This window comes from Portunus trituberculatus, chromosome 49 (genome assembly GCF_017591435.1).
Source record: "Portunus trituberculatus isolate SZX2019 chromosome 49, ASM1759143v1, whole genome shotgun sequence".
Lineage (NCBI taxonomy): Eukaryota > Metazoa > Arthropoda > Malacostraca > Decapoda > Portunidae > Portunus > Portunus trituberculatus.
In genome coordinates, this window is record NC_059303.1 from 11,535,360 (window position 1) to 11,557,859 (window position 22,500).

General features: G+C 44.0%; 1 long non-coding RNA gene across 2 annotated transcripts in view; it reads right to left on the bottom strand.

Annotated features, from left to right (window-relative positions):
- LOC123499397 overlaps window positions 1–22,500 on the bottom strand; it is a 117,723-nt gene that overhangs the window by 41,449 nt on the left and 53,774 nt on the right. Inside the window, exons 1-2 of one of the 2 annotated variants that reach the window (XR_006672970.1) lie at window positions 13,238–13,290; window positions 7,277–7,336 (exon numbers count right to left, since the gene is read on the bottom strand). This is a non-coding gene — a long non-coding RNA (uncharacterized LOC123499397). Of the gene's footprint in view, window positions 1–7,276; window positions 7,337–13,237; window positions 13,291–22,500 lie in introns of those variants that run through there. The other variant, XR_006672969.1, reaches the window with a different exon arrangement.

Here is a 22,500-nt window from a genome sequence, read left to right on the forward strand (position 1 = left end):
AATAATAAATAGGCAGAATACTGAATCAGGCAAACATGAAGGAAATGAAGGAAGAGTTACACACAGCAACCGACGGGCGTGTAGGGGTGGGAGGGCTGTGGGGAGCAGGGCGCCAGGCTGGGAGGAAGGAAAAAGAGGATTCTGAGCTGGACATCCAATGATACGAAATGTGCGTGTACGAACAATAATCATAATGTCCCTACCTCCGCATAAATTACGTCGGAAACATCCATAAAACTGGAACCATAATTATTTCTGTTTGGAGTAAAAATGTGCTTTGTGTTCACGTTCCGGGGATATATTTCGACGGCCTCCTGCGTATTAACAGCTTTTGCCACACTGTTTCTGGCCCATTGCTCCGCGGGGCGGCGCTAGAGGCTCCACGCCGCCCGCGAGGGTAAATATTCCTCGGAATATACGAATTCAAATGTGAAAAATTATGAGCGGAAAAAGGAAATGCGAGACTCGACATTTTTTTTCGCATTTGGATTTAAATGAACGAAATACTCGTACATACTAGGCTTTATTGTTCCGGTCTTTGTTTCTCATGGAAAAGACTGTTTCAGCTGGACACTTCCAATATACAAAGGCAAAAATTATGTATGTTAGGAGGCAAAGTCCGTTCATTGTAGAAATAGAAAAAGCTTTGCTTTCACGATCGAAATGCTGGCATCTGACACCACACTAAATATTAATGTATACACTGTGAAAACATAGACAGGGCAATCCTTGGTTCAGATATGTATGCACCGATCAAACAAGGAAGAAAAATTAAGAAAAAAGTACATGAACATCCCCACATATGAAGAACGAAGAAAAACACACTGCATACACGATGCTGCATATGTACGGAACTGCTCCAAGTGCATCGTAGTGTTTGCCAATGCAGGACTCCATTACTTCTCGATAGCTCGCCGGCCTCGCTCGCTCTGTTATTGCACATTTAACGACCCGGGAGCGGTGGGGAGCGGAGGGCCTCAGGGTTAGAGCGGGTGGAATGGGGTGGGCGGTGAGGGATGGGGGGACAGGCTGGCGCAAGGGAGAGGTTCCCTAGTGAGCGATGAGAGAGCAAGAGAGAGAGGAGTGAGACCAAGGGGAAAGAAAAACAGAGTAGAGGGACCAGTTGAGGGGAAAGCATCCAACTGAAGGGGTGACATATTAAGGGAAAGGGAGGCAGATCCAGGGATGTAGAAAATAATTTAGAGAAGATTAACAGTGAGAAGGGAAATAGGCAAGAAGCGTACTTGGGAAAAAGGAAAAGAAAGAGAAAAAATGCGTGGAAGGGTACTAAAAAGGAGGCAGTGAGAACAGACACAAATAGACCAAGACTAAAAAGGTTGAGTGTGGGATGGGAGGTGAGAAAGAGATGGAGAGAACGGAGATGCAGTACCGATCACTGTGGGAGAACAAATGGAAGAAGGCCCACGAAAAGGAATGGGGAGAGAGTGGATGAAGTGGATGAGGGAAAGATGAAATGCAAAAGCGAGTAAGAGGGACTGCAATGGAGAGAGAGAGAGAGAGAGAGAGAGAGAGAGAGAGAGAGAGAGAGAGAGAGAGAGAGAGAGAGAGAGAGAGAGAGAGAGAGAGAGAGAGAGAGAGAGAGAGAGAGAGAGAGAGAGAGAGAGAGAGAGAGAGAGAGAGAGAGAGAGAGAGAGAGAGAGAGAGAGAGAGATTGGCTGCTGGATGTATATTTCTTTTAATGAGATATATAAAACAGCATGATGGAAGATTAATTACTTGCACAAAATCATTATCTGTTGCAGAATTGCAGCTTGTCGATGAGCACCCCCTTGTGTCCACTAAAGCTTATTTTTTTCCCATATAAGTGAGAATGTGCACGCACACACATACGCAAAAACAGAGAGAGAGAGAGAGAGAGAGAGAGAGAGAGAGAGAGAGAGAGAGAGAGAGAGAGAGAGAGAGAGAGAGAGAGAGAGAGAGAGAGAGAGAGAGAGAGAGAGAGAGAGAGAGAGAGAGAGAGAGAGAGAGAGAGAGAGAGAGAGAGAGAGAGAGAGAGAGAGAGAGAGAGAGAGAGAAATAAACGTAAGTGAGGGAGGTGGGAGGGATAGGAGCAGACGCAGGCTGTATGGCCCAAGCACTTAGCAACAGCCGGCCCGCGAGGTACCAATAGCAAGGCTGATTGTGCAATGAAGCGCTTGCACACACTTGTTTTCGTTCAAAAATTCCCTTATCTCCAACGTAAAGTTCGGGAACAACCTACCTACGATGACTTTGAAAATAAAACAGCGATGAGGTCTTGATTACTCGGCGTGGACGGACAGTGTTGGTGAGACATTAGAGTTCATAAGGGAGCTTCAACTTTGGCATGAGGGAGGGGGGGAGGTGGGGGAGGATAGCAGCAGATAACAGAAAGGAGACAGTCGGGAGCTTCGCCTGATCACCTCACAGCAGCCCACGCCCTGATGTCCATTTAATATCGTAACACCAACTAATTACTCTCCTAACCGCCGCCCTTTTCTATTTTCCCCGCATCGCCTAGGCATGATGGCGCCTCGGGACGCGTCGCATTTTTTTGCAAACTCAGTGCCATTACACAGGGAACGGCTTACGGGGGCGAATGGATGGCATTATCTGGGTTCTATTAAGACTGGATACGGTTATTGGCTTCATCAGGTTCCATTACGGCCGCGGGCAAACATCGAAGCTTCGAGGCCGACACCATCCCGGCTCAGAGGGGCTCGGAGGGCGGTGCTTCAAAAGGTCAATACTTGGAATTTGGAGCAACGTGTGCGCGTCGAAACACCGCAGCCTTTTGTTTTAATGTTCATTTGGCGCAAGTCTACGCAATGTAAAAGGAAGTCCAGGGCGGGACGCGAACGTGTTTATTTGCATATGTGAGTCGGGATTGGGAAAAGTGTGTGTGTGTGTGTGTGTGTGTGTGTGTGTGTGTGTGTGTGTGTGTGTGTGTGTGTGTGTGTGTGTGCGCGCGCGCGCCCAAGGGAACAAGGGTGCTTCTGCGAGTTTCAAGTGCACATTAGGCATACATATATATATATACTATTACTTCATAAATGAAGCGACACTGATATGAAACCGTCTGTGATGCTTTGCGCTTACGCCATTATACACTCGTCCCGCGGCCGCCACACAGGCACTCATAACTGGCCGCGGTGAGGATGATGGCGTGTGTGGGCTGGGGAGAAGGGGGCGGACCACGTCATATTGAGAGAAAAAACGAAAAAAAAAAAAAAAAAAAAAAAAAAGAAAGTGTTGTGTCCAAAGTTCTTAATTGAAGCAGGAATTTTTTTTACGTCCTGCAATTTGCATGTTCCAAATGAATAAACATTCAGTCTTTTTTTTCGGTGCCATGGCAGATTACATTGGCAATGCAAATCCCTTCTGGTGTAGGTGAGTTTGCGAGCCTCGGCTAGAAGCATCGCGTTAAACAGCCTCTTGGTGCAGACATGCACCTACAGATACTTTTGGTGCTTCAAAGAGGAATAATGCGAAAGAAAAGGATATCGTATCAACTTTTACAAATCCTCCTCACTTTTCTTTGTTACCACAGGTCATCAGAGAAGTATCAACTACCATGAGCAAACTTTTGATAAGAGATAATGAATGTCCCACGAAATCAAATGCATATTAAACAAAAACAAAATCATGATGGTTTCAACGTACCAAAGAATAACTAATTGAAGTATAATGAAATCAGTTATCGTTATTTTCTTAGAGAATAGTGAAATGCATTGTGTTCCACTTCAAAGCTTCCCACACCTGCCCTATACACTCAGGGGTGTGATGATTAGGGGAAAAGATGTTTACGAGCAACGTCGAGCAAATTTTGGAGAACAATACAATGAATACAACATACCCACTATGAAATTAGATGCATGTGTACGCCGGGGCGCATGCAAACACACACACACACACACACACACACACACACACACACACACACACACACACACTCACTCACTCACTCACTCACTCACTCACTCACTCACTCACTCACTCACTCACTCACTCACTCACTCACTCACTCACTCACACACACTCACTCACTCACTCACCACCACCACACACACACACACACACACTCACCACTCACCTCACCACTCACTCACCTCACTCACTCTCTCTCTCTCTCTCTCTCTCTCTCTCTCTCTCTCTCTCTCTCTCTCTCTCTCTCTCTCTCTCTCTCTCTCTCTCTCTCTCTCTCTCTCTCTCTCTCTCTCTCTCTCTCTCTCTCTCTCTCTCTCTCTCTCTCTCTCTCTCTCTCTCTCTCTCTCTCTCTCTCTCTCTCTCTCTCTCTCTCTCTCTCTCTCTCTCTCTCTCTGTCTGTCTTCTAGAAACTCACGTTGTGTGTATCCCAAAATTCCTTTATGATTTCACCGTCGTAAATCAAAAGTGAAGCCAAACCACGGGCGAAGGCGAAACTGCATTATCCTGTCCCAACGTCCTGCCATCCCCATCGTGAGCCGTCGCCCTACCACCCACCTGCCATAAGGACGCCTCTCGTTAGAATTGTGGATAGTTCGCTGATTTCGTCACCTCGACATTGTAGCGCGTAGGTTGTAAAGTTCTCGCAGAACCTGTAGTGGAGAACGCGAAGAGCCATAAAGCCGATTTTTGGCAAAGAACAATAATATTGGCCAAATGGCTCGGGTCAGACCAGCGTTACAAATCGCTTTCCCAAGAAGAGGGACAACAGGTATTTTTTTATGTGAGCAGCGACTCGCAGATAATCCCGCGAGGCCTCCGCCAGGAGACACAAGCAACTCTTGACCAGTGAATCTTTTTTTTTTCCTTACCCATAGAACCTTTTTTTCCCCTTTCCTCCCTACCCTTTCATGCCTTCTTCTCCACGCGGAGAATCATATCCTTTACGATCGTCGCGTGTAGTTTTAGTCTTGCTTCGACTCCTGAGAGAGACACGGCACCTTCCTTTCCTCCTTCCTCTCGTTCTCCTGAAGGTAAGTCTGTGCACACACCATCTGTTGGTCTGTTGGAGAGTGAGTACTTCCTCAGCATGCGCGGGGTCTTTGTGTTTTTATTTACTCTCCCAGGAACTAATGATCCTCTTAGGTATGCTCGGGCTGACCAGTGACCGCTATTTAGCATGTAATAGCCCATGCGTGCGCGGGCGCGCGTGCCTGTGTGTGTGTGTGTGTGTGTGTGTGTGTGTGTGTGTGTGTGTGTGTGTGTGTGTGTGTGTGTGTGTGTGTGTGTGTGTGTGTGTGTGTGTGTGTGTGTGTGTGTGTGTGTGTGTGTGTGTGTGTGTGTGTGTGTGTGTTTGTTTCGATTTAAACAGGAAATGTGTATATCGACGTGCGCACGAACACAGTGAATTTACTTGCGCAAAACGGCTCTGCAAATGCGCTTCATTTCAAGCGGTACTCCATCATTAAAAATTAATAAATTAAAAAAGAGCATCTTGGTGAATCCTTTACCTGGCGGGATGTTCGAGGCGTTCGCAAGGAAGAAAACAAAGAACAAATTCCACTATACTTTGTTTTGCTCAAATACGTCGACGACGCGGGTTGTTTTCTGTCTGTCGTGGCATGAACAGTGAGGGGGGAAAAAACAAATAAGTTACCGCTCGGAGCACCAAGAAAAATACAAAGTAAAGCGTGTGTTGCGCCAAACAAGCGGGGCCCCTCCAAACGGGCGTATTTGTGTTGCCCCAAGTGGCACATTTGAGGCTCGCTACTGGGGTTCCTCCGCGCCGCTGACCCTAAACACCCCTCGGACCCACAACCCTCGTTGCTGCAGCTCTTTTACCCCTCCACAGCACGCATGTCAATTAGTTCTTATTACGACAGCCTTTTACCTCCACGCTACCAGAAGGCAATTAACTATACGTTTTATTTCTTAATGGACAACCTTGCTATTACGGCCTTTACTTATCCATGACACTTGGGTTAAGCTGCGTGGTGAATTATTAGCTCGTCACCAAGAGATACTGGAGATCATTGTCACTGATCAAATTTACGAGTGAATGAAAAAGACTGATGTCCACTGTTTCCTTTGGGGATAAAATCAAGACGATCAACTGACGTTATAGTTGATATTTACGAGAAGCCTTGTTAAACTGAGCTCGTTTAAACTATCTAAAAGTTTATTTAACCGCAGTCGTTAGAATAACACGAAATAGAACAAAGTAAGGAGTGCCTGCCATTTGGTAATTTTGCCTCAAATATTTACACTCAACCATCAAACACACATTATAACCAGAACAAGACCCGCCACCGAGAGGCAGGCGCAGAGAGAGGTGAGGACAGGCGAGGAACGTGAGGGGATTCATGCACTGCAGGAATATTTTACTTATTAACTTCATGCGAACCATATATATATATATATATATATATATATATATATATATATATATATATATATATATATATATATATATATATATATATATATATATATATATATATATATATTATCTAAAAGGTCAAAAGTGTAATAAAAAAGTACACGCTGTTCAAATTTGAGTAGATGGTCTTGCATGTATCTACACCACGTTACCGTCTTCTGGATCATCGCCAGAGAAAAGTCCATCCTACCTCCCTTCGTCTAGCCAGCGTCGCGTCGCCCGCACCACACTCTTACGTTGATCTAATGGGTTCTTGGTGGGGCCCGTATTAACATGAGCTCTATGGAAGGGTCGGGTAGCGTCAGTGATCCCGTGTTAACTTACCGTCAGCCGAGCAGGGAGCCCGAGCTGGAAAATTGTGTTTATAAGATGAGCTTCCCTGAAACACAACCGGGAAACGGGCGGAGCTGGCAATCGCCTCACAATATACGCTGATTAAATTCCTTATCGCCTGAATTTTCGTCCAAGGGAATCTTCCAAGATCGACTGGAAGTTAATTTAAGGCTCTGAAGCGTTTCTTGGGAGTGGAAAATTGGTGGTGGAAGTAAAGAGAATACAAATATTCCATCATCGCGTTTCAATGTACACAACATCCTCCTCGTCACTATGTCGCCCAACGCAACACACTAGCATAATGTGAAGATTTGTTAAGTATTCCGTATTCAAATTTCTTCAATAACGTAGAAAAAAAATACTACAATTCAGATTAACATTTCATGAAACGCCACACTTTGTAATTACAGGTGTGTGTGGGGGGGTGAGAGGCCAAGGTCCATAACATTCGCAGAAAACAAGTAATCTCTTAAGGTTAAAACCACATAAGCCCAGATCTGCCCGTGACAGGGACGCCAAGAGGCCGAGCAAGGTCTGGCAGCAGCCTCCCGGACGGTCTGGAGCCGATGCAGCCAGACCGAACGATGATCTTCCTCTCACCTTTAAGAAGAGCAGCGCGTCGGGGCTCGGCTTCTCCTGGCTGGCGAGCAGGAGTCGAACCTGTTGGGGGAAAGCCGGGGGGAGGCAGGTTATACAACGAGCCATTGCACCACGAGTCCCAGCGGCTCAATAAAGGCCAGGGAAAAAAAAAAAATCATGAAACAATTTCAGCCTTGCAATAATTCACCATTTCATGACAAGAGATGAACTCGGAGTAAATTAAAGTAATAACAACTTGGAACAATAACATATATTACACATGCAACCGCGTAACTGGCTAGCGGAATAAGTGGGTCTTGATTCCGTGTGATGTCTAGGTGAGGTTAATTAATTGGGAAGGTACAACACCAGGTGATACACAGCGACCATCAAAACTTTACGACGCCATAAAACTCACCAATTGTGTAATCTGTGTGTGTGTGTGAGAGAGAGAGAGAGAGAGAGAGAGAGAGAGAGAGAGAGAGAGAGAGAGAGAGAGAGAGAGAGAGAGAGAGAGAGAGAGAGAGAGAGAGAGAGAGAGAGAGAGAGAGAGAGAGAGAGAGAGAGAGAGAGAGAGAGAGAGAGAGAGAGAGAGAGAGAGAGAGAGAGAGAGAGAGAGAGAGAGAGAGAGAGAGAGCACAAACAGACGTCGACACACACACACACACACACACACACACACACACACACACACACACACACACACACACACACACACACACACACACACACACACACACACACACACACACACACACACACACACAGGCCTATCCGAAGATCGGAAATAATGAGCTCTGAGCTCGTTCCGTAGGGTAACGTCTGGCTGTCTCGTCAGACACTGCAGCAGGTCAAACAGTGAAACAAACACACACACACACACACACACACACACACACACACACACACACACACACACACACACCGCGTAGTGTAGTGTTAGCACGCTCGACTCACAATCGAGAGGGCTGGGTTCGAGTCCCGCGCGGCGAGGCAAATGGGCAAGCCTCTTAATGTGTAGCTCCTGTTCACCTAGCAGTAAATAGGTACTGGATGTAACTCGAGGGGTTGTGGCCTCGCTTTCCCGGTGTGCGGAGTGTGTTGTGGTCTCAGTCCTACCCGAAGATCGGTCTATGAGATCTGAGCTCGATCCGTAATGGGGAAGACTGGCTGGGTGACCAGCAGACGACCGACGTGAATTACACACACACACACACACACACACACACACACACACACACACACACACACACACACACAAACACACACACACACAAAGAGACGAGACAAGGAAGGAAAGGGGAAGGAGAAAGGAGAAGACGGGATAAATGATAACAGGGAGAAGAAAGAAAGGAAAGCAAAGAAAGATAAAGAGCTGTGAAGAATGAGAGAGAGAGAGAGAGAGAGAGAGAGAGAGAGAGAGAGAGAGAGAGAGAGAGAGAGAGAGAGAGAGAGAGAGAGAGAGAGAGAGAGAGAGAGAGAGAGAGAGAGAGAGAGAGAGAGAGAGAGAGAGAGAGAGAGAGAGAGAGAGAGAGAGAGAGAGAGAGAGAGAGAGAGAGAGAGAGAGAGAGAGAGAGAGAGAGAGAGAGAGAGAGAGAGAGAGAGAGAGAGAGAGAGAGAGAGCCTTCCTTTCCATACTGTCCCATTCCCGCGTTTCTTTACCAACAAGCGGCGCTCACACCCAGCCTATATCCACCCCATCACGCACGCTTCACCTCTACCCTGGAAGACACATGACCCGAGTGATAAGCAGCCAGTATAACACGCGAACATCCATCTCCTGCAAGGGTGTGGCGGACATCCCTCCCTCGTTTCTCTTCGTCTCCCTCGCCTTTGCCCTCTCCTTCTCCTCCTCCTCCTCCTCTAACTCCCTCCCTCCTGTCCCTTCCTCTCAGGCGCGCCATCTCCCTGCCTCACTCTATAAGCGACAGTTTGGAGTTCATCACGCAGCGTATAGCGAGGGGGAGCGTCAGAGGGCCCCGCGTGCCACTTCGCGATGCCCGGAATGCTGTAATGAGTGCCAACAGTATGTGGCTCTCTCTCTCTCTCTCTCTCTCTCTCTCTTTCTGAGCAGCTTTCTTTCTTTCTTCCCTCAGGATGAAGCTTCACTGCCATTCTCTCTCTCTCTCTCTCTCTCTCTCTCTCTCTCTCTCTCCCGAACAACCCTGTCTCCATTTTTCTCTTCCTTTCACTCTCTACTGTCACTTTTATTTTCTGGTCTCTTTAGTTTATTCCATAATGCCGCGGTTTTTCTGCCATGTATTTATGATCCTAGGACTGCACAATCGTAAAAATCTAGGTTTATATGCATTTTCAGTAACAGAACTTTAGGCAACTCTAAAGATAGTATTTTTATTCCTTGTACTTTGTCGTATATTAGCCGCTCCATTTTCCTTTCAGCGTAGATTATGCGTGAGCCCCGAGCGTTATGTAGAAAGGAAGACAGGAATTTTGCATGAATAATGTACGTGGGGGAAGGTACCATATCCAAAACCTGACGGGTCGCACGCACAAGCACTAGTATACACACATGCATACACATAAACACACAAACAAACACACACACACACACACACACACACACACACACACACACACACACACACACACACACACACACACACACACACACTCCACTATCCCTCGTCACCTCACCGCCCAGGCAATGGAGATCACGATAGAAGACGCTCCTTAAGGGGAGTGCAGAAGGACACTCCCACATCCGCCCTCCTCGCAGCCGCTTGAGTTAATGCAACATAAAACACACTCGAGAGGTCCTTTAGACTCCGCTTGACGGTCGTGCCCCCGCCCCCGACGATCGATTCGTGAAAAAAAAAGTACATTGTTTATCTCTTCAGCGGCAGCGTTTCGAGCTGTCGGACAAACAACAAAGTCCCAGGAAGGAAACATTTCGTGAACGGCGACAGAAATACATCCCACTGTCTGACCTTCTTGCCACATGCGAGAGAGAGAGAGAGAGAGAGAGAGAGAGAGAGAGAGAGAGAGAGAGAGAGAGAGAGAGAGAGAGAGAGAGACAGAGAGACAGAGAGAGAGAGAGACGAGAAGAGGAAGCACTCTAGGAAAACATTGAAACTGATATGAGAGGTTGTAGTAGAAAGGAAATGGGAAAAGGAAGATGAGCAAAGCGACGGAAACAGGAAAGAATGGCAAACACACTCCCGCACACAATATAAAGAAACTCACCAATAAATACACACTAATTAAAGCACATAACACATTAATGAACCGTAAAAATAATCAAAACAGATCAAGATAAAAAAATAAGAAAAACCTGCAAAACTCGATAAAGCAGGAAAGAAAAGAGTACGATATAAATATTGGATGTGGAGAAAAGAGGAAGAGGAGACAGGAAGAGGGGAAAAGGGTTGATAAAGGGAGAGGGGACAGAGAGAGAGAGAGAGAGAAGTTGATAAGGGGAGATGGTAGTTGATACAGGAACGGGGGAGAGAGCGCTGCGTGGGGAAGTATATAGAGGGAAGCATATTAAAAAAATTCAAACGAAAAACAAATTCTGAAACAAAGGGGAAAGTGGGAGGCATGAAAAGGGGCATGTAAATTAAGAGAGAGAGAGAGAGAGAGAGAGAGAGAGAGAGAGAGAGAGAGAGAGAGAGAGAGAGAGAGAGAGAGAGAGAGAGAGAGAGAGAGAGAGAGAGAGAGAGAGAGAGAGAGAGAGAGAGAGAGAGAGAGAGAGAGAGAGAGAGAGAGAGAGAGAGAGAGAGAGAGAGAGAGAGAGAGAGAGAGAGAGAGAGAGAGAGAGAGAGAGAGAGAGAGAGAGAGAGAGAGAGAGAGAGAGAGAGAGAGAGAGAGAGAGAGAGAAATATGTGGGGGCGAGGGCGAGGGTGAGGAAGGGAGCAAGACAAAGAGGAGGGCAAGGAGGAACAGGTTCGAAGAGAAGCTATACCCAGCCATCTTGATTAGCCAAATGGTACAAAACGGGATGTAAAAATTCTTAGTGAAACTGATGCCCATTATAGAGGCAGAGAGGGCTTCTTTGGTGGCACGATCGGCATCCCTTTCACACCTCTGCGCCCTTTCACTCTCCCCCTCTCACCTCCCTTTCACTCACTCCCCTACCTCCTCCTCCCACTGCGCCATCTTGAACCTCGCTTCTTTAGTCCTCTCGTACCAACTCTCATTCTTATTTCCTTAGTGTTTCTTGGTTTACTACTACTACTACTACTACTACTACTACTACTACTACCATTGCTGCTGCTGCTACAATTATCAACACCAGTACTATTAATTATTTTTTACTACTATTCCTGCTACTGATGTTGCTACTACTACTACTACTACTACTACTACTACTACTACTACTGTTGCTGCTTCTCTTGCTACTCCTACTATGCTATTATAATCACAATGTATAATAACTATCAAACTGTCATTATCAGTAACCATAACCTGCACCACCACCACCATCATTAACACCATACTACTTACATCAATCCTGCAGCCGCCAAGTTATACACATCTTTTTTTTTTCATATACTTTATTTTCCTCGACTCTACATTACTTTTTGTATTTCCTAATCTTTCCTGCTTTCTTTCCTTCCCCTGAGCGGCTGCAGAAGCTACACCTCCTTCAGAAATGTTACACACTCTTTTCTCTCCTCTGTTAAGACGCTTTTCTCCTTGCATTTTTTCCTCTCTCTTTGTGCATTATGGATTACAACGACGTCGCGAGTTTGTGGAGATGACTCGATGCTCTTAATTCTAGTGTAGCGAGGGAGCGTGGTGGGCAGGTACGAGGGAGGCAGGAAGGGAAGGGAGTGTTGGGGAAGCATACACGGTGCAGGGTGGGAGCGCGTGGCGGGTGAGGGAGTATGGCGTGGACGAGGAAATGCGTTGGGTGAGGAGGGCTGAGGAAAGGGATAGGGAGGGTGAGAGATCGTGGAGGGAGCGGGAAGGGTTGGGGGTGAAGGGTGGAGGGCCATGGAAGGGTGGAAGGTGAGGGAGGGTTTGGGTACCGACGCTGGTGGTACTGGAGGGGGGAGGAAGCTTGCGTTGGGGGAATTCTAATGAGTTTCTTGCCGGTGGGGGCCAAGTAGCAATGAAGAGGCAGCGGCGCGCATGAAGCCATCACTCACCGGGAGAAGCTCGCAAAAACAAGATGTTACATTGCTCGGAGCTGCACCACGCCCCGCCTCGCCCAGCCCTCCTGTCATGACCGGCCAATATATGAGATTAAAACATTATATTTATGTACTTGGGTACCTGTAGCCTCCATATGTATGCATGCACGCTACATATGCGTATGTATACTCGTGTCTTCATATATATTTGCTTTTAAAATATTTCCACATCCTCCATCTTTCAGCGCCAGACTTCGTGGAATTTCTAATTGTGGATTTTGTCAAGGCAACGAAAATGGTGTCTGTGTCTGGGAGTGTGGCGGCGTCACATGCCCGCCACATGTTGGCCGCCGCCCTCACTGACACGCCTCCTTCGCTGAGACGTATTTCCTCTCGTAACTTTGTGCGTATGTAACTGTGGTGGTGGTGGTGGTGGTGAGGGGACTAGTGGTAGCAGAGGTGGTAATGAGCAGAGGTGGCGGCTACTTGAATTTACGTGTTAGCTTTGTGCTGTTGTGAAGGGTGGGATTGGATGTAGCATCGTTTGATCATTAAAATAAACCTTTTCACCATTTATCTTTATTTACTATGTGTCATTAATATTGTCCTTCGTATATCGCATGCTTCCCCTATATCTTCTTAATCATTATCGAAACACACATGCTGCGGCCAAACCCAGTCCCTCTCCCATCCCTGGTCCCCATGTCTTCCTCGCCCTCACCCTCACCCTCGCTGGCCCAGAGCCGGCTCCCTTCCTCCTCCGCCACGGCTCTAACATTGATACCAGCGTAGTTAAGGAATTAGCCCCCTCGTAACTCTCAGTTTGACCAAAATGACGGAGTACTAAGAGTAGGCTAACTCCTCGTAAGAAACAAAGATAACATACCTATTGAGGCAGGGAATACGGAGCTGAAAGGCAGGAGCAGCACGGCACACCAGCCACCAGGAGCAGTCTGAGAAGCTCCAGTGCGCGAGACATGCGTGAAAAAACTCGAGTCCTTGTTTCGAACCAATTACAACTGAAGAAAACGATGAGAGGTAAATATCGGATACATTAGTAAAACTCCACCAGACACATCATGCGTCTTTTAAATCACAGCAAAACGTTTTGTTGTTTTGATCTCGTCCATATCACATGTTGTACCCTCACAGTCTAGTCTTCCTCCCTACAGATTTGTTGGAGCTAATAGGAAAATTACACAATTGGTCATTCTCTCGTTAGCTCGTTTGGTAGTGACGTTGCGGTGGTATCAAGCTCCACAACTTTCTCTCTCTCTCTCTCTCTCTCTCTCTCTCTCTCTCTCATAATATGAAGGGTTAAATAAAACGTCATACACTGGCGCGATATACTTCACTGTTTGGAGCGAGTCAACCCACAGATCTTGTATAAAATTATTCGATTAATTTCATAGCTTGAAGTTGTGTTATTAAGTGCAGAGAGAGAGAGAGAGAGAGAGAGAGAGAGAGAGAGAGAGAGAGAGAGAGAGAGAGAGAGAGAGAGAGAGAGAGAGAAAATGACTTTTCCCTAGTCTCCTTCTTTTCCTCGCTGCTTCTTATCTTTCCTGCTCCCTGTTTCCTTTCACTTCGTATTCCAAAGCGTTCCTCACCTCATACTCCACTTACCTCCTGAAAAATGCAGAATGTCATCCCCGCCGGCGGAATTTCCCTCCTCTTTTCGTCTTCCCTTTACTCCTTGCACTCCTTAACTCTTACTCTCCTTTGCTTTTTTTACATGTCTTCCTTCACCCGTTCATTTTCTCGATTTCTGACTAATTGATGAAGCATTAACAATTTTTTGCTTCCTATATGAACGTGGCAGGTAATCACTTCCAAAAAGAATTGTTGATTATTTTCAATTATATAATTTTCAGGCATGTTTACTAATTAATATCGCGATTCGCTCACTTGCCTTGATTATTCTAATGAATAATACCTCCATTATCACCATTTTCTTCGTTACCGCACACAATTCTATTTGCAATTATCAGTTTCTCGTTTGGCACTGTTGTTATATTCATCAGTGGAATAGATAAGATTTTTTTTTTATTATTATCGTAATTTTGTCATTTCAATAATTATTTGGATTCATTAACACCATGTCCACCAAACTCTCCCTCTAAGTTATCGTCTGCATCACTCAAGATTGCCGTCATTCTCTTCCGTGGCGCAGTATTTTTTGTCCACCTCATCGTCGGTCTGCGTCTCCATCACCACTCATCACAATCACGCGCACCATTAGCATCATCAAGCACCGCCAGGGCCTCGCCACGCAGCTCCATACAAACCTCGGTCGTCCACATAACATATGTTTCATCATTCAGACTACTATTGCCGCTAGCGGCTTTGCGTCATCAACCTCATCGCAATTACAACCATTTTAATGAGATTTTTTTTGTGTGTTACTAATGCAGTGCTTCTTTGTAAAAACAAGTAAATAAATAAATGAACAAAGAAAGAAAGAATAAATGAAATAAACATAACATGAAAAAAAACAAATATCATATCATTATACGTATAGTTTTTTTTTTTTTTTTTTTCTAGAAATAACAAGTGCACCATGATGCTGTTTTATACTTACATGCAACTCACGTGGTCAGTGTCTCTTTAATGTCGGCATCGTCTCATTGTCTGATTCCCATCGCCCTTAGGCCTAAATCTTTCACTGGTCTTTCTTCTCCTGTCTTCCCTTCTCTACCTGCCGCCGACTCCTCCCAGCGCCCTCTATGCAAGCTTCACCTTTATTAAATCAATAATTCATCTATGTATAATGGGCCCTCGTCCCTACCCACGCACTGAGCCAGATAATTGGAGAGTTGGCGAGGCAGTGTAGGGTTGGTGTGGGCAGGACGTTACAAGTGGAGGCAATGGGAACTGCAGCAGGCAGCGTGATGTGAAGGGCATGATGCTGAGCTGGTGAGACGTGCGCTGTGCTGCAAGGGTGAGAGGCGGAGAGGGGGGGAGGGGACGAAAAGTATGATGCCATGACTACAAAGAAAACTTTATAATTTCGATTATTTACAGCATTTGCAGTGTAAATGTAAACACAAATCGTCAGCATAAGTACTCATGAAGCCTTGCGCTTAAGTCTTACACACACTGCTAGTGACTCAATTAGGATTTCTTGGTAAGCGAACACCGTGAGTCTTGAGAGCGCCGTGTCGGGGGACAAGGGGCGCTGTGTTCGAGAAGAGAGCGGGAGGGCAAGGGAAGTTGAGGGAACCACTTGGTTCCGAACTGCTGACGGCATCCATTTAGTTATCAAATTTATAAAGACAGTTTTTCTTCCCCTCATTCGATAACAGCGATAATGCACACGGTGGGAAAGTAAAGTGGTAGAGGGAAGAAAATGCAGAGAACAAAATATAAACTTATATATATATATATATATATATATATATATATATATATATATATATATATATATATATATATATATATATATATATATATATATATATATATATATATATATATATAGAGAGAGAGAGAGAGAGAGAGAGAGAGAGAGAGAGAGAGAGAGAGAGAGAGAGAGAGAGAGAGAGAGAGAGAGAGAGAGAGATATATATATATATATATATATATATATATATATATATATATATATATATATATATATATATATATATATATAGAGAGAGAGAGAGAGAGAGAGAGAGAGAGAGAGAGAGAGAGAGAGAGAGAGAGAGAGAGAGAGAGAGAGAGAGAGAGAGAGAGAGAGAGAGAGAGAGAGAGAGAGAGAGAGAGAGAGAGAGAGAGAGAGAGAGAGAGAGAGAGAGAATGGGAAACTGGGAGGGGCTTGGGACAGAGGTAAAGGACAGTAGAGTATTGGGCGGTCTGGTGGGAAGAAGGGCGGAAGGAAAGACGAGAAGAGAGGATGGGATGGAGGGAGAAAGGGTGGGAGAGAAGACAGGGAACACGACAAGAAGAAAAGGAGAGGAGGAGGAAGAGGAAGGGGGTAGGTGAGGCAGAGGGAGAGGAGGGAGTCGTGGGGGTCTTGGGACAGGGCCGAAGTCTTCTTGGCCACCGCTCAGCTCAGTGGAAAGGTCATAATGGCGAGGAGGATGAGCCCAGACTAGCGGCGGAGAGTGTAAGGGGGTGGGCAGAACGAGGGAGAAGGAGACGTATGCTGTAGGGAGAATGGCGCGCCTGACGAGCAGGAATGGGAAGCTAGTGGGGAGGATGATTGAGGGAGAATGACGTATCATATGCTCAGTCGGTGGCTGACGGAAGGAGGGAAAAATAGTCTCTCACCTTGTGAAAAGAGCGAGAGCGAAAAGGGAAGGGTGGAGAGGCTTAAGAGTCCTGTGAGTGAGTTCCGGGATCAGGGGACGAAGGACCAGTGCAGGATTTGTCAGTCTCAGAACTGACGCGAGGAAATAGTTTAATGCTATCTAACGCCAACCTCTGGCCTCTGTGTGTGTGTGTGTGTGTGTGTGTGTGTGTGTGTGTGTGTGTGTGTGTGTGTGTGTGTGTGTGTGTGTGTGTGTGTGTGTGTGTGTGTGTGTGTGTGTGTGTGTGTGTGCACCCATATCTATACCTGTATCAACATTACTTTCCTATCTACCTCTACATAAATGTTCTTTTTTTTATGTATTTATGTGACTAGCGCTCTTCCTATATAGCCATCTGTCCATCTATCTTCCTGTCAGTTCGTCTGTCTGTCTTGAGCAAAGTTATTAACCATTCATATTCCTTCCGTCAAATAATCGTTATGAAATAAAACACTATTTCAGGAAAACAAAAATGTATAATGGAACTAGAAATAAAGAAAGCTAATGTGGGAAAACATGAGTGGACTTAATGTAGGTGAATAAAAATTAAACACAAGACCACGTAAACAGGCACACAAAGGCGAGACAAGAATGTGACATAAAAGCAAACACAACAATGGAAGGAAGAGCCGGCGGGAGTCTGTGTGTGTGTGTGTGTGTGTGTGTGTGTGTGTGTGTGTGTGTGTGTGTGTGTGTGTGTGTGTGTGTGTGTGTGTGTGTGTGTGTGTGTGTGTGTGTGTGTGTGCGAGAGAGAGAGAGAGAGAGAGAGAGAGAGAGAGAGAGAGAGAGAGAGAGAGAGAGAGAGAGAGAGAGAGAGAGAGAGAGAGAGAGAGAGAGAGAGAGAGAGAGAGAGAGAGAGAGAGAGAGAGAGAGAGAGAGAGAGAGAGGAAACAAAATGGCCACACGGGAAAAGGTACGGCAATTAATTTTGCTTTTTACGAGAAAACATTTGTTTTAAGCTGAAGGTGGAAAGAGGACCATTCTCCTTAAAATTTGGAGGGAGGCCAGAAGGTACGAAAAGAGAGAAAAAGAAAGAGGGAAAACCATATATGGAACAAAATAGGCGTACGTTCAAGTTGAGAGCATGTAGGAAACGATGACTCGCTGACAAATACTTGATTTACACGTGTACTACATCAAGAATACACCACAAAGACAATACAGAGGAATATTTCTCTTTTCACAAGTAACTGCATCTTTGTTTTACCTTCCCAGAGAGTCGCAGGTCGCAGAGGAAGACTTAGCGCCCAATAAGGTTCCATCGTCGCCACGGCCACATAAGTTTCGGCATTAGATCGCCTGTAGTTTCCCGGGACGCCCCTCGTGGGATGTCGACTCCCCAAATCATGGGGTCGAGTTTGCCTTTTTCGTGAAGGTTTTCATCAGGCGCAGCTATTTTTATGGGTCGCTTTTCATTTGTTCTGTGGACGTCATCGCCACAACTCACGGTTCTGAGGGAGACGTATGTTGTGAGCTAAAGTGGCGCCAATCTGCCGGACTTTGCTCTCCCAATTTATGATAGGAACTCTTTGAACTGTTTTCCCCATTTAAGTAAATCATTGTTAGGGGTTGAGGGTCAACTGAGGCACAACGCACAACCTCAATTTAGGACAAAATATGACATGAGTCTTAATTTAGAAATGTTATTTGAATATTTTTCTGACATACAAGGTAGAATGATCCTATGAATATAAACATATAGGAAATATTACAAAAGTATAGCGAGAATACACAATGCACGAAACACAGGAATGAGAGTAGTATCTTGAAGGCAGAGATGGGAAGTGTCTTATATAATTTTCTTATCGCACAACTAACATAATATAATACGAGGGTTGAACTTGTTTATTGTGTAACAATATGAAAATAATAAGTAAAATATTACTAGTAGTGAGAAAAAGTTTAAGCAAAAAATAAACTTATCACTGTTTAAGAGATGAAACTTGTATCGGAAGTTATGGGGAAGCGGTGGTGATGGTGGTGGTTGCGGCGGCGGCGGCAGCGGTGGTGTGTTGGTGGTTGTGGGAGAGGCGTCGCGGGCGAGGACGTGGTGGGAGACAGGTAGTAAACAATGACAGTAACGGCCTCACTACGGCCCAGAAGAATTTACTAAACGGTTATTTTCTATGTGATTTGAGACACTACATAGCTTGGCAGAGGCAGCGGTGGGTCGAAGGCGGCCTGTCGGTGGCACCTTTATGCATATGGTTAGTGCCATCAGCGGGGTGGGGACGGGCGTCTCCTGTCGGCAGAAGACGAGCTACGGATCGGGTTGCTCCATCAACAAATACCAAACTCATTCCTCGCTCACATTACTCGGTTCAGTTTACTTTTGAACTCAGTAGAAGACATTGCTATTTCATATAAGAGTTCTTCGTACACGTGTCACTGCGTGGATAATACACATAAACAGACACACACACACACGTATATATATATATATATATATATATATATATATATATATATATATATATATATATATATATATATATATATATATATATATATATATATATACTATATATATATATATTAGATAGGTACAGTAGATGGTATTTTTACATAGATAGTCACAGGCCTATTACACGCTTCATGGAGCATGAAAATCTCTCTCTCTCTCTCTCTCTCTCTCTCTCTCTCTCTCTCTCTCTCTCTCTCTCTCTCTCTCTCTCAAAGATAAAAAAAATAAAAACTAGTAAAAATAGGAAAAAAATGCTTTGACAGTGAGCCAAATTTTCAGAGCTCAGTATTACTAAACACAACTGATAGCTTAGGTGCTAATGTTTTTTTTTTTTTGTGTGTGTGTTTTTCTAAGAGTAATATAACATGACTAAAAGGAAAGAAAATGCATTAATATAATGTTGGTTTTCAGCAGCAGTGAAAGGCGCTGTTCCTCAGATGGGCCCTAGGAAGTCTTAATTCTGTCACGAGCACTTTGGCTTCGCCGGTGCGCGAGCGAAGATAAGAGAATGATGCAGAAAACTTATTACAGATAATGAAAGATAAGAAAATATAATAAACATGTTCAACGTTGTGTAGTGAACATGAAAATTTCATGCTTAAATATATTTACCAGAATACATTTGTCCATCACTTTCAAAGGTTATCAACTTTCTATTTCCTTTTTCCATGCAGAATTACTGAATCATTATCCGTTTCCTCTTCATCCTTCCCTCTGCACACCTCCCTAAACACTGAGCGCCTTTTCATTACTAAATTTACACTGTCTATGATCTCATTTATCTTTCCGAACAATATCTCGCTGACGCAGGTCTACCTTACGAGAGTCTACGGGTGGCCTTCCCTCCCTCTTTCCCCATCCCTGGCGACTATAGCTTGTTGGGTGTCCCGATGGTCAGATAACATGGTCGACAGGTGAGTTGTGTCGTGTCATGGATACCTTTCCACACCTCCCTCCCACCTGAATTACTTCACTTCCCTACCTCTTCACCTGACCTGCGCCATACACCTGTCCTTATACTGCCACGCTTACCTGGCCTACCGCGTTCCCCGCCACTTTCACTGCTTACCTGTCCCTAATTAACCTTCCCCCTAACCTACCACATGTCTTCCTGCCTCCATGGCCAACCGCCTGCCTGTGCATGCTCATCTCAACGCGCCCGCTTTTCATCACTTACCTTCTTCACTATTGCCCGTGTTAGTTGCCACAAATCATCTGTTATCTTACCTGGAAAAAAAAAAGAGAAACTGAAATGAGGAAAACCCAACAACCAAAGAAACATATGTGAAGTTGACAATAACCTAACTATGATTAGCAATGTGAAAATTACAGATCACGAAAGAAAAATAACAAACACTTGATAATCGAGAGGAAAAGTAATGAGCACGATACCTCGAAACTGTAATGAATAATGAGGAAACCATGATACCATTCCGAGCCACGAAATTACACCAGCTCTCCTCTTGCCTTTATCACGCGTGGTATTAATTACGTTTGCCGAGCCTCGCTAATGTCCTCCGAGGGAATTTAAACAACCAGATACGATGCTGGAGGCAAGACGCAATTTACATATTATTATCCCCTCGGCCACAGGGCCCTCGGCCCCGCCCTCCCCACAGGCACGTAGCCTCTTAACACAGCTAGAATTAAAGTCTCTCTAACGCCCGTCGACGCATCCTCCCTCACTTCATCCCTCCCTCCATTTTCTTCATATATTGCCTTGCCTCGCTCTCCTCGCCCGTCTGTCTGGCTCCATGTCTGTCTACAGCTCCGTCTGCTTGTGTACATGTCTGTTTGTCTGTCCGTCTTTCTGGGTTCATTATGTTACAGCGTGGTGGTTAGGTCTAAATGTAAAATAAAAAAAAATAAATAAATAAATGCCAAAAACATAATGTTCGATTTTATTATTGAGATATACCAAAAATGTTATAAGCAAATAGATAAATAAAGCAATTAATAGATAAAAAAAATAGCTAAATAAATAAATAAATAAATAAACACAAACAAATATGTACACATACAAATATAAAATAGTAATAATGATAATAAAAAAATTACAATAATACCAATGATTAAAAAAAATAAAACAATCATAATAATAATAATAATAATAATAATAATAATAATAATAATAATAATAATAATAATAATAATAATAATAATAATAATAATAATAATAATAATAATAATAATAATAATAATAATAATAATAATAATAATAATAATAATAATAATAATAATAATAATAATAATAATAATAATAATAATAATAATAATAATAATAATAATAATAATAATAATAATAATAATAATAATAATAATAATAATAATAATAATAATAATAATAATAATAATAATAATAATAATAATAATAGTAATAATAATAATAATAATAATAATAATAATAATAATAATAATAATAATAATAATAATAATAATAATAATAATAAAAATAAAAATAATAGAAAATACGACATACATAATCACAAATAACATACATAATCATCGCACCAACATAAAAAAAAAAAAAAAAAACACTAGAGCAACACTTCAAAAAACGTATCGCAATATTCTCAGACACTTCAATGACAGACAGGAAAAGAAATCCAAAAATATGCGAAACGAGAAAACATTATAATGAAAGCAACCCAGCTCACGTGACACGCACCAACTAGAAGACGAAAAAGAAAAGCAATTAAAGTGAGGAAAAGAAGACTAAAGAATAACAACAGCAGCAGCAACAACAGCTTCATGTCGCAAGGAGCGGAGGCAAAACACGGCTAGGCAACATTGGGACGGACGTGAGGAGCAGAAAGTTGGACAGAGTTGCTTCAGGCTAATTACTGCAGCTAATGGCAGGGGAAACTGTGTCCTCCCGCCCTCACCAGGAAAACACACATATTTCATACCACCAAGCATATTTTCCTGTTTTCCCTCTTGTGTCTACGCGGAGTTCTCGTCCTGAAGTGGCCCAAAAGTTATTCTAAGTATGTGAATTTACAGATGATTAAAATTCTTCTTCGTCTTCCTTATTTGTGTGGATTTACTGCCTATGTTTAGTGGTATTGCAACATTTACTTTTACTTGTGCACGTGCTAAGGGAGGAATAAGTGTAGTAAAGTGTTGCAATGGACGCGTGTTGGTTCCCAAGTTTCCAAGATAACAGGGACCTTAATGTCATACTTTTAGGGGCGAGAAGAACGTGGAGAGAGAAACTTTACCCAAGACAATTAAACTCTCGATCGACCAACGGGGGAGTTTATTGCCTCTTCTCCGTCTCCTCCTCCTCTTCCCGAACCTTCCTCCACACCCCAGCCCCACCACTCCCAAAACCCTGATTTCTTTTTTTGTATTAATTTTTAAGCGTGTTCCTCTCACTCTTACTAGTGTCTATTTGCATACAAGTCTATTAGT